Source organism: Pygocentrus nattereri, chromosome 23, assembly GCF_015220715.1.
Source record: "Pygocentrus nattereri isolate fPygNat1 chromosome 23, fPygNat1.pri, whole genome shotgun sequence".
In the NCBI taxonomy this organism is placed as follows: domain Eukaryota; kingdom Metazoa; phylum Chordata; class Actinopteri; order Characiformes; family Serrasalmidae; genus Pygocentrus; species Pygocentrus nattereri.
In genome coordinates this window covers 19,450,186-19,463,426 of record NC_051233.1, presented here as the reverse complement: position 1 = coordinate 19,463,426, position 13,241 = coordinate 19,450,186, and the positions used below count along the sequence as shown (strand labels likewise).

General features: G+C 37.5%; 1 protein-coding gene across 2 annotated transcripts in view; it reads right to left on the bottom strand.

The window, feature by feature from the left end:
- Window positions 1-6,581, bottom strand: part of zmp:0000000846 (tenascin) — an 81,416-nt gene extending 74,835 nt beyond the window's left edge. For both annotated transcript variants that reach the window (XM_037533132.1, XM_037533131.1), the window contains exon 1: window positions 6,430-6,581. The gene's annotated coding sequence lies outside the window, so the exon portion shown is untranslated. The remainder of the gene's footprint in view (window positions 1-6,429) is intronic.
- Between the last annotated feature and the right edge of the window lie 6,660 nt (window positions 6,582-13,241).

The window sequence follows — 13,241 nt, the reverse complement described above, 5'->3', positions numbered from 1 at the left end:
TTTGTAAAACTGGCAACCTTGTGTTTTAAATTTGTTTCTGGCACTAAATCAGAAGAAAATGACACTATGTGACAGAATCTCATTTGTAATTGTGTCCAATTACATCATTTATTCAGAACGCTAGTTCACTGACACACTAAAGGCTGAATGAAGGCTTGAGGCAATGGTGGAAAACAAAGTGATTAGAGGGCTAAGAAAAGAAAATACAATAATTTCATTGGCTATAATACAATGACAGCACTCACAGAAACCAAATGAAATATCATTATCTTAAAAAAATGGCATACTACATTTATTTCCCCATTTGATTGGGTGAGCCTATGATTAATCTGGGCAGGCCTAGGCTTACCCATGCTTAACCATGGCTATGCTCCTGGTTTGCCTATGTGCATTTGGGCCTTAGTGAATAGTAAACATTGAACTCACAGCACACAAACTATCTCTAGCTGTTGACCCCTATAAGCTTTAAAGGTGGGAAATACCTACTGCCCTATACCTTGTGTGAAAATGCACAGTGAATGTGACAACAGAAATGGTACAAAATTACTTGGAATCAAATATTTTTAGGAGACTTTCATCATAAGTTAAAAGTGTTTTTTGTCCTTGAACAGCTTACCATTTTGGAGATACGAGGATTGTTCTGATAGTGATGATATGTCAGCCTGAACAAATATGCATTTAAAAAACACCTACAGAATTAAAACTAATAACACAGTTCTCTTAGGGTTGACAGTAAAACTACAATCAGCCACTCTAAACATTAAAATAGATTGCTTATAAATAGCTATAGTTGACAATTTCTTACACTTACCTTGTACCTGGACATTTTATTGGAAACACCTACCATATACATGCTATTTGTTAGTTTAAAATGACAGACTATAGCACATCTGTTACTGTTCAACTCATCAGCCCCTCTATCCAATTGATCGACCAAAAGGGAACAACATGGGACTACCCATATTATTACTATATTAACTATAACTATATTATTTGGACAGTGGTTCATTCACCGCTCTCAAAGTCTATTCATTCCCATTTGTGCTGAATATTTTTTGGTTGTACTTTTCCTAACAGTGACAGTGATGTTTTTAAAACTCCAGCACTGCTGCTGTGCCTGAGGCACTTGTAGCAGCGCAACACACTAACAAGCTACTATTATGCCAGTGTCCCTGCTGTGCTGAGAAAGATCCAGCACCCTAATAATACCTGGTCAGCTGTGGTCCTGTGCAGTGGCAGCAGATGAATTTTAACACAGGTAATAATGTTATGGGGGGTGGGTATAATACATATAAAGTACTGTTCAAATGTTTCCAATCACTCAATATAAAGTTACTTTATATTCAGTAAGAACAAAAATGTACATATCAGGCCCAGGTCAGCAGATTTTTGGCCTCTGGGCACAAAAATGCAGTGGCTACATGGTGGTCAGTGAATTTTTTATATCATCACAGCAGGTTACATGAGGATTTTGCAGCACCACAATGACAGCATAGTAATCAGATTGGCAAAACACATTATTTTTCCAATTGGGACAAACAATAGAACTATTATTATTATTAGTGCACAGCTAACAAACACAACAATGATGCAACATTTCCTTACAAAGCATGCATCCACTTTAAGCAACACATTTACCCCACTGAAGAGGACATCGATTAAAATCTAACAGCTGAAATGAATACGAAGATGAAAAAGCAGCCAAACCTTTCAAGCATCCTAGCTTAAGCATACTGCCATCAGACATGAAAAAAAAATTTCCCCATTTATATCTCACCTCTGATGACAGTTCTCAGATTACTGCCAACAAGAACGATGCAACATTTCTCTATAACTCAGGTGGCTGATGTTTTAGATTTACTTTGGCATCCTCTGCTCTGTTGAACTGTCAGGTCTCGCTTTTACAGATCCCCCAGGCACATCTTTTGAATATCTGGAGCTTCAAATTCAAAGTACATTCACAGGAATGTTAGCTCACTGCTAAAAACCTGAAAGCTTGAAGTAATAGTGACCAGTGTAACAGCTGCTAAGCAATGATTAGAGGGGAAAATGAAGCAGATGTTTAAGAAAGACATGGATAATGTCTAGATTAAGATCAGTGGTAAGAAAATTACCCATTTTTGTCCACTATGCCACTCATATAATTCCCATCATGATTTAAAGCAGTGGTTTAAATTTTTACAAAATTACTCATGGGAGTCCCATGGCTCAGAACCGTAGGCATGCAGCCATAAAACCCAGTGGATGATCTGGACTGGGTAGATACAAATATCGAACTAGAGGTATTTTTTTATCTTTAACTCAAAGGTATTTTTGAGAAGCAACAAATGGGTGTATTTTATTCAAAATATGGATTCCAAACTTGCCCTAGCAATTGCAACCCCAATTCCAAAAAAGTTGGGACGCTGTGTAAAATGGAAATGATTGTAATTAATGTAAATAAAAACAATGCAATGGTTTGCAAATCACATAGACCAATATTTTGTGCACAGTAGAACACATAGCAGTTTGTGAGACATAGAAAAGTGAGACGTACCATTTCATGAAAAATATCAACTCATTTAGAATTTGATGGCAGCAACATATCTCAAAAAAGTTGGGACAGGGCCATGTCTACCATTGTGTAGCATCCCCTCCTCTTTTAACAACAGTCTGTAAACATCTGGGAAGTGAGGAGGCAAATTGCTGGAGTTTTGGGAATGTTGTCTCATTCTTGCCTGATGTAGGATTCTAGCTGCTCAACATTCCTGGGTCTTCTGAACTGCATGGTAAACTGTGTTCACAGACAATGATTTCTGGAACTGTTCCTGAGCCCACGCAATGATGTCCAGTACAGAATCATGCCTGTTTTGAAGTGCCGCCTGAGGGCCCGAAGATCACGAGTATTCAATATCGACCGTCGGCCTTGCCTCTTGCATACAGGGATTTCTCCAGATAGTCTGAATCTTTTGATATATCAGAAAACATTTTTCTGAAATTGTTCCACAATTTTTAGTTTTTTTGCAGATTTGTAAACCTCCAATCTAAACCTGCCAATCTATGCTTTTGATAGACGCTACCTATCCAAAATGCTCTTTTTATACCCAGTCATGTGAGTTGGTTGCAAATTGCTCCTCCAGCTTTTTTTTATATCTACCACATACTTTTTAACGCTATTTGTGATCTGGTGTTGACTAGAGGAGGAAGAGTTCCCCTTTTCAGTGTTGGTTCCTTTCCTCTCGAGGTTCTTCCTCTTGCTCTTAGGGAGTTTTTCCTTGTCACTGTCGCCATTGGCGACCCTCATGAGGGTTTGGACCTGGATTTTTCTGTAAAGTTGCTTTGTGGTAAGAGCGCTATACAAATAAACTTCAACTTGACTTTTCTAGTCTTTTGTTGCTCCTGTCCCAACTTTTTTGAGATGTTTTGCTGCCATCAAATTCTAAATTAGTTAATATTTTTCATGAAATGATAAGATGTCTCACTTCCAATGTCTGATGTGTGTTCTATGTTCAATTGTGAACAAAATATGGGTCTATGAGACTTGCATATCATTGCATTCTGTTTTTATTTACATTTATTTACAATTTTTATAAAGTTTATTCAGAACATTTTTGTGATGGAAAAAGACCATAAAAAACATTATATCAAATTACAACATTCAGTAATGCTAGTTTAGAAATGAGTGCAGCAGCTAGGGTGCATTAAACAGACAGCAGGCAATGCTTAAGACAATGTCAGTCATGCATATTATTGTGTCAGCATTGGCAGTACAACATGATTTAGTAAAAGTACAGTTCAGTACAGTTCAAAGGGATGTGTCCACTGGCTTTGGCAAACATATTCATGACTGTATTGTCTATCAAATGCAACTCTTGTTAAATCTCTTCACTGCCAGACTGCAGTGAGAGGAAATTTCACACTTTTTATTCGCTAAAAATACTTATGGTTATGAGTAATAGGTACACTGATAACCCCTTCAGTGCTGTGTTGCGATAGAATTTTAGTGGAAGCCCATGTATTCTTGGGAAAAAAGGAACTACCACAGATCCTCTGGCTGTCCCTTTCCACTAAAGGATGGAGTAGAGTGGGCTGATGAATTGTGCAGAAACCAAGGTGCTCCACTCAATAACTGTAAATCTACTAAGTACACCCATATGAAAGGCATTTCTGATAAAATGGCTAGTGACTACTTGTACAATGTAGATGCAACTAACAAAGTGGCAACTCAGTGCATACAGCAGGCTTCATTTCAGTGTGAATTGTCCATGCTTCCATAGGGCTATTAGTAATGGAAAATATGCATCACTGTGGAATCGAGCAGACTGATAGCATGCTGCACATGGAAAAAAGGCTTGACTCACAGCAGTAAACCACAGCAGTGGTTATTTAATTTGCTTAAATGACAGAACTAACTTTAAATAACAGAACTTCCTTTGTCTTAGATGGCTGAGTACAGCACGTTTTGAACATGGAGAAATACTTTCATCATTCAAACTGCTGAGCTTATGCACTCTATTCACCACCGCCCACACTACCACCACACACATAAACTGTTTCTCACTCATTCTACAGGCAGACATTTCTCTTACGTCACTGTGAACAGTAGGCAACGAGGATTTTTCTTTCACAGGTCCATATGATGGAAAAATGATTTTCTTGAAGTTTGAAGTTAAAGTTTCAATTCATGTTATTTCCTCTCCCGTGCTCTCGTCCATATTTAAGTTGCAAAAATAGCCCAATTTGAATTCACTGTGGTGTCCTAAAAATCAGGGCATTTACAGGAATACTGTACTTAAACACTGTTACATAACATTGGCAAAAGCATGTCACATACTGTCAAAAGGCACCATGACACAGGTCAAATGAAATGGGTATCCTAGCTACACTACTTTGCTGGGCAGGTCGGGTGTATCTACTAAGTCTACTTAGCCAAGCATACTAGCCAAGTATCCATATTAATCAGTGACACAAAACAAACAATAATTTGGTGTTGTAATCAAGACCAAAACCTGGACACATCGATTCCAACTGAAGACCAAGACTTCATAGTAGTTAAATCCAAGTCAAGAGCGAGACCAGGAGTGGCTGAGACCGAGATAAGACATATTTCCAGAATATAAAAACGAAAAAGAAGAAAATGTGTAAAAACTTGTATTTGATTGTGCATTTATATGATAAATATTAATGAATTATTTTTTAGATAATTTTGTAAATTCTAACTAAATTTTGCCTAAAAGTATAAATGAATTATTATATTACAGTTAATATTTGTATTGTATCTTTTGTAAGCAGGTCATTCTCTGTCCCATATTCAGATTCTCCACCTAAAGTCAACTGAATATAAACCAAACAACACATTCTGATCTTTGGATTTAGAACCAATAAACATAAGAACACATACTATCCAGCTAAACCTTCATGGAACGGATCAGTGAGATTCTCAACCAGCAAAAGAGATTTTATTTAAACATGTAGAGAAAGGACTGTTGTATTCTGTTTGAAGGTTTTGTTGATATTTAGTAAAAACAGAAAAAAGTTCAGTTTCTAGTTACCTCAGACAGAGGCATTGGACTCTTCTGATCTCAAATGATGTCGAGACAGAGAGAAGTCAGAGATCATCATCAGAGTACAGTCTTGAGGCCTCGAGTAGTTAGCTACAACACTACCTATTTACCTTTAACTTCCAGCACTGACAACTTCAAATTGTTTTCTTTCTATTAACCTTCTTTATTATATTTACTAGAAGGGCAATAGAGTTCCCTCCTCTCGTCCTCTTCACAGAGTTTCTCCTCATCCATTCTGAGGTGAAGTGGCAAGCGATGCACAGATCAGAAATAGAAATGGGGCATCCATTAAAAACAGCACTCTGCTGCTTGCAGTGGGTGTAGACAGGTTCACTGATTATTACTGGAGCATTTTGGTTTTGTCATTGTCAGATCAAGGTTTAAATGGAAATTATGTTACAGGGTTCAAGCTCAAGTGTTTCTGTATTTGCATATCTCCGTCTATTCAGCAGCAGTCCCACCCATTCACATTGACGTTATAAAGAGTGTTTCCCCTCAGGCGGCTTTTTGGACAGGGCATCCAATCAGAAGAGAACAATCAGTCTTAAACGCACAGTAACAAAAAAAAGTCTAAGGGAATTAAAAATACATTGAAAAATGACTTGCTTAGGTACATAAACCCACACAAATATTATAATGGAAAAGTAAAATACATGAAAACCATATGACATGGGCTCTACAGTAGAGACAAGCACCAAAAGCAGATTTCACAAGTAAAGATTTAGATTTAAATATATGAGATTTTAATGCACACTACAGCCCATTTGAAAGTGCATCCTGAGAGTGCATCGAAGACTCCTACTGAGATGGACTTCAAAGACTTAAGCAAAATCATGCCAAAAAACCCAAAAAAAAACTTATTTTGAAAGAAAGCACTGAAGCTTACCTGCACCAAGCACCGCTGCACAGCTGAGCAAATCAGACGTATATAACCAGCGAATCAAATTTGAGAAAAAGCAAAAAAAAGGCAAAGGCAGCTTTTTCTGTGTCTGCCTCTCCACGTGCCTCTGTTCACTGAGCTAAAGCTGCGTCTGTATTCTGCACACCAGAGTGTGCCTTGCCTCTGGGCTGATGTGTGTGTGTGTGTGTGTGCGTATGTATGGCAGAGAGAGCGAGTGAGAGAGAAGAAAGCGTAAAAAGGAGAGGGGGAGAATTTTGGTCAGACCCATGTGGATTACAAAGACTGCCCTTAAAACGCCCCTTTTTCTCTGGTGCTCTCTCGCTCACTTTCTCTCTCTCTCCTTCTCTGCCTTTTCATCTTTTCATTTCCTGCATGCAGCAGAGATCACTCTGTAGCAATTGACTCATTTTGTGTGACAGGTTTTTTATTTCTTAGGTAAAAGTCAGTCAACAACTTTTATTTATGTGATTTCCAGTCAAAATGCCCATTACGAGTTAATTCATTTATTTTTTTTTAGGAGATTTCTATGAGGAGATTAGATATAAGGGAATCCATTGCCTAACAACAGTGAAAGAGCTGGTAGACCACCAAAACTGTCCCCTTCAGATATTCAGTGCTTAAAGCTTTCATCTTCCAGAGAGAGGAGAAAATCAAGCTCCAATTTGCTGCTGAACTGAAAAAAAGGTGTTTCTGTCCATCCTTCCACTGTGAGAAGACAACTCAACACTGAGTCTGAAAGTGATGTGAGGCTGTCAAGAAGCTTTTACAGAGAAAAGAAAATAGACAAAAAAGAAGAACATTTGCCAATCAAACAAAGAAGCTGCTGGTGCTCTCAGAACAATAGACTGACCACCCAGACCTCAACATCGCTGAATGTGTTTGAGATGGTGAGAAGCCGAAAATGCAACCGACTTTAAGACTGAACTATGAAGGTGTGAAAAAATATCCCTGTAGATTAAAAGCCTCCTGAAAAGAATGGAAGCTGTAATAGAGGTAAAGAGCAGACACACTAAATACTGCAGAATATTATATTTAGTTATTGAGTCTTTTGTGTAATTTTCTGTCAAATATATGTGCTCTGCTTTTTTCCCTGACACTAAAAATGAATAGCTTATTTCCATTGGATGTTCTGACGGGATATTAAATAAACTAAGCGTGATGACTTTTTGCACAGGCTTGTATATTAAGCTTTCAAGACAAATAATTAAACACAGCAGCCAAAGGAAAGATAAACACCCCCCACATACACACGGCTCTAAATTGCCTTCTGATTTTTGATTGTCACTGTGCACCAGCATGTGGTGAAAACTAATATTAGCCAAATCATATTTCACATCACCTTCCCACCAGCCTCACCAATTATCAAGTGTCTGACTTTTGAATAATAATGAGTTTACCTATTATAATGAGATTACTTTTGAGTTATGATGTTATGAGGAAATGTGGCTGTGGCAATGTGGGGTCCAAGCACCACATCGCCTCACTTTTGCAATTACTGTTAAGTGTCACGATTGGCCCCTCCCAGTCCTGTCCATGTGCGTTTGTTTTGGTTTAGTCCAGCCCCTTGTTTTGTGACTCCGCCCCTGATTGTTTTCATCTGTCCCTCATTTTCCCTGTGTATTTAAGCCCTGTGTTTGCCCCTTGTGTCTGGTCTTTGTATCGGTCTTTGTTTGCTTCATTTGAATCTGTGTTGTTGATTGTATTCTGGTTTGTCATGTCTGCACCCCGTTCTCTCTGTATTGGCTCTATGACCCTGGACCATGATGACACTGATTTTGGATTTGCCCTCAAAAGTTGCTTACCTCTGCACATGCGTCCACTACCTCGCTCCCCATTACATTAAGCTATTCATGTTAATGTGGTTAACATACTGTAGTTTAAAACTGCCTGATTACTTTTGAAATTTAGAATAAAAGTAATATATTGACAAAGTAATTAAATAGTGTTTAAACCCAACACCATTTCACTATTTTAGTATACTGAAATTTACCTACCTTTGAGCAAAGTGAACATTGTAGTACCCTTCGAGGCCAATCTGTACCAAATGTATCAATCCAGAAAAACAGCCTGTTGCTGACAGTAAGTTGGGAAGTTATATAAACTGTAGTTACAGTACAGCATACCATTTTGCCATCACTTCAGTCACACAGCAATACCCATGCTGTACAGCAAAACTAAATTTCAAGTTTTGGAACCACTGAAGAAGGTAAATAGAGTAGCAGTAATATGTCTATCATGAGGATGTCTATCATGTGCTTTTCATCACCAATGAATTGCAGCTCATATGTTGCATTCTCCAAAGAAGAGCAGTGTCTTACAGCCATACCATAGTTCTGGTAAGAGACAATACCTCTAATATAAATGTTGCTGCACAGCTGGCTAAATTCCTGTACATGAAATGTAACACTCACACACCGAATTTGGCCTCAAAGCGAGTTGCCTACTGCATCAAGGCTGTTGGGGAGGATCAGACCAGTGGCAAACCATGTTAGAGCTAGACATTCAATTCTAGTCATAAATGTCAAAACTCTGTCAAAACATGGAGAAAGAAACCCAGCTGTGGGTTTTGTGTCCTCATGGAGTTCTAGCAGTTTGTTAATCTTAAGCTATCAATTCTCATAAAATTTGTCCCGCCTATTGAAAATCAAAATGTGACTGGTTGATTACACTGTACCTTATTAATTATACAAAAAATAAAATAGCATGTTGGGACTTTTAATTAATTCTTGAATAGCTTGCTTACACGCCTAAATACCATGGAAAAAACATTTCCTGACTGACTGAATTTTTTTGCATTTCAAGAATTCAACCTCTTTATTTCCGTCCAAAATTATGATACAAACATTGCACTGTAATACATGCAGAGTTAACCCCTTAAAATTTTAGGCTTATTACATACTAAGGCTTATTATTCAGTAACTACAGGGACTTCAATGCAAACTGGTTGAAAAGTGCAATAAATGTTTGGGCCATTGGTAGGCCCTAGCCATGTAAGGGGTTAAATACAAGCAAGATTCTATTAAGTAAATGAAAAAGAAAAAAAAATACTTTTTTTGTTGCCAGAACTCATCCAGAGAAAGCCTAAGGCCCCGAGTGTTCCCCACTGGATTAGAAATAATACCACTTTTTTTCAACTGAGCTCTATAGCAAAGCACCACCCTGAGGAGAAGTAGAAGCTGTTTAATCTACCATGCCAAAAACTGAAAACGTCATCAGCTACAAGATGATGGAAAGATTTCTGAATCAGCAATTTGCTATCTGTGCCACCTTGTTTCTTCCCTAGATGAGAGGAGGAGAGGCGAAGCTCTGCACTGTGAAGAGCCGTGAAGCATATGTCACTATCATGGCTCTAAAGTCAGAGGAAGACGGCACTGCATTCATGTCATAAGAGAAAACTCTCAAATTATCTATTATTGCTCTACTGTATGCTCAACTCATCCACGATGCAAAAGACAGAGACATCAGTTGTCTGGCAGATAAAGCTCAACATCAACAAAGACCTCACCAGGAGGTACATCGATGAGTAGGAGAGAATCTTTCTCACAGATGTTGCTCTTGATACAAGTTTTGAAGAAGCAACTGTAGATTTGTAGAGGTGTTTACAGTTATAGCAATGTTAGAGGGACTGTGCTGGCAGGTAACATCCATCCATCCATCCATCCATCCATCCATCCATTTTCTAAGCCGCTTCTCCGTCAGGGTCGCAGTGGCAGGTAACAGTGTCCATGTAAATTAAAAAAAGCAAGTCATTTTTTCCTGCATAGTTTGTTAGATGGTTTAACTCAGCCAAAAAATGCCCATGTTGCTTGAATGATTTGTCACTTATTGTAGCCATCTTGCCATAAAGCTACATTTCAACAATGCAAAGAGTACTTGCATTCAGAATTAACACATACAACCATCACATTAACACTTCTGCAGTTACTGTTGTCATTTCTGGTTGGACTTAACTTTACCTCCATGAGCCCACACAGATCCAAAGTTTGACTTCTGCCAGAAAATAAAAGCATAAAAAATTGTCACCATGGGGTTACTTATGTTGATCTGGCATGGAAGTAACAATCACCATGTGGCCTGAAACGCCCCCACAGTCCAGATCCAGCACAGTGGTTTTTCCAGCTTCTATCTCAATTTGATAGTGATTTAGACTTAATTTGGATTTATTCAAATCTGACTCATGAGGCATAGAAGAGTGACTATTGAAACTGCTTCACTAGAGGTAAATAATAAACATAACATCCCTTTCAGCTTAAACCCTTTTATAATGTTACAAACGTTATGCATGGCTTCTGATGAGGCTTAGAGAAACCAACATTTCCATATTGCAAATCAGCCCTTGCCAGAGCTTTGTGGCCAAATATTGTATTTCCTCACCACTCTCTCTCAGCATCCTCTCAGTTAATGCAGTGTCAGTGAGATGATGTTTCCCATGTTGTCCAAGCTAGTTTTTACACCTGGTTTAAAAACGGCAGAGAAAAATTCTCACAAAATATATATATATATATATATAATCAATATGTGTAAACAATATGGAATATGTCACGAGCTTCAATTCTAATATGTCCAACCACTTTTCTACAACTCTTGGCCAAAATCCTACTATTAAACCACCAAAATGTGTTTTATTTTATTACAAGCCTCTGACATAAGGACAACTACTTTTGAAGACTTAATGGGCTCAAATCCCACGTGCTAGTCATTATGACTTTTAAACAGTCTTCTCTGCATCCATACCTACACTTTAGTATGAGGATAATTTGTTATAACACAAATTTATGAATTAATGAAAACTAAGAAACAAAAGTGAAACAGAAGCCAATACTATAAAGAAGTTTCTGTTGTTTATTTAATTTTAAGGAATTTAAGTTGGTCATATTTGCCATTTCACAGTTCAAAATACAATCCCATCAGCACTGTTGAACAAAAGTCATTGGAGTTTGTTTAATTTTTGCTTTAATGCTTATTTTAATGTTAAATTATATGCATATATATCAGTCATCAGAATTTTTAGCTCCTCAAAATTGCAATTGGTCACTTTTTTCATATCAGTCAGGCCCTTCTGTCATGATAATTAGTCAAAGTGATTGCTTTTGTTAACTAAGCTCAATTCAAATCATTAATTGGGGTCTGATGACTACATTATGTAGAAATCATGAAAATATATTTAAGTTATTAAGGTTTAGCCTCTTGCTAATGTTCTGACACAAATTTAAGACAATGGAGTAAAATGAAGAAGAAATAAAAACTAAGAAAAACATCTTGGGTGCTGAATAACCCTAAAAATCATGAATGTTATTAGGTAACAACAGAGAGAACATGGTCACTGCAGACATTGCAACCTTTAATCCTGCTCTCCAGAGCCTTATTCTCTAGACACAAAACAGATCTGCTCTGTCATTTTGGACATAAACATGAACAAATATGGGATTCTAGGCACTGGTACCTTCCGTTTCTGTCGGCCACTTTGAGCCTGCCAACTCATGGCCTTCCACGTGGAACGCTCTAGGCTTGTTCACACTCAGAAGAACCATTTGCTTCCAATGAGAATGTGTGACTCAGAAGGACTTGACATTTTGTGCAGTTGCTTAACTATAGGCAAAACAAAATTCATGATCATTTTTATAGCTCCTCTATATTCCCTTGACTGAACTGAGCCTGTTTCAATGGCAATTTTATGTTTGGAGATTTACATTTACATTTACAGCATTGAGCAGATGCTCTTATCCAGAGCGACTTACAAGAAGTGCTTTGTCTACTAGAGAAAGTATCTTTGCTAGTTACCAATAGGTTAGAGAAAAAGACAGTCCTGAGCTCAGATACTGCTAGAAACAAAAGTCACTGTAGATACCCAGAAAAAAGGAACAGAGTTGAACACAGAACTCTGTGCTGTGCAATGCAATACAATACAATACAGTAAACTACAATACACAGTGCATTCAACAATAGACTACAATACACAGTGCAATACAATCAGATATAATATATAAGTGCACCACAATATATTGCAAAATGTCCAGATAATGTCCAGAAATCATTATTTCAGTTATCAGTAAAGGAGTTCTCCAAACTCTCTTATTTTATCTCACTTTGTCTTGTTAAAAAGTAACTCTTTCCCATCAGTTTGACCAAACAGACCTCTACATCTCACCATTATCATTAACATGAAATTTCTTGTTTTCCTTACTGTGATCTGTCCATCATTTTTTTCTCCTATCAGGAATACTGGTAATACTATGACTGTAGTAAGTCTACATGATACCTATATAAGCCCTTTATGACAGCTTGATTTTTTCTGACATTAGGTTGAGTCAAGACAATTTCTGGGGTGAAATGACAGATTTTGTAGCTCAGTGACTGTCACAGTGAATGCTGATAAGACATAGCTTGCCATGTTGGGCTGGTTGAAGAAAAGTGAACAATTCATGTGGCTCTTATAAATGGCACTGAAACTATTCTAAGATTTAAACCAGGTCGCATTATCAGCATTATGTCACTGCCATGTACACTAAGCTACAAAGTCAGTTGTCATAACAAGCTGTCATTTTACCTAAGAAAAAAAAAAGTGTCATAACAATACAATGTCAGAGGGAAAAAAATAATAAATCAGTCACCTGATCTTATGTCAACTTCACAATGCTGACAAAAGCATCTTAAAGATGTATATCATAAGATGTCATAATAGACATCTTTATAAATGTTTGTCAGTTGTCATGAAGAGCATGTGTGATGTAGCCTTGAGAACTTCACTCTACAGCAAGTTATTGAAATTATTTTTGTACACTTGGTTTTGCGAGAAG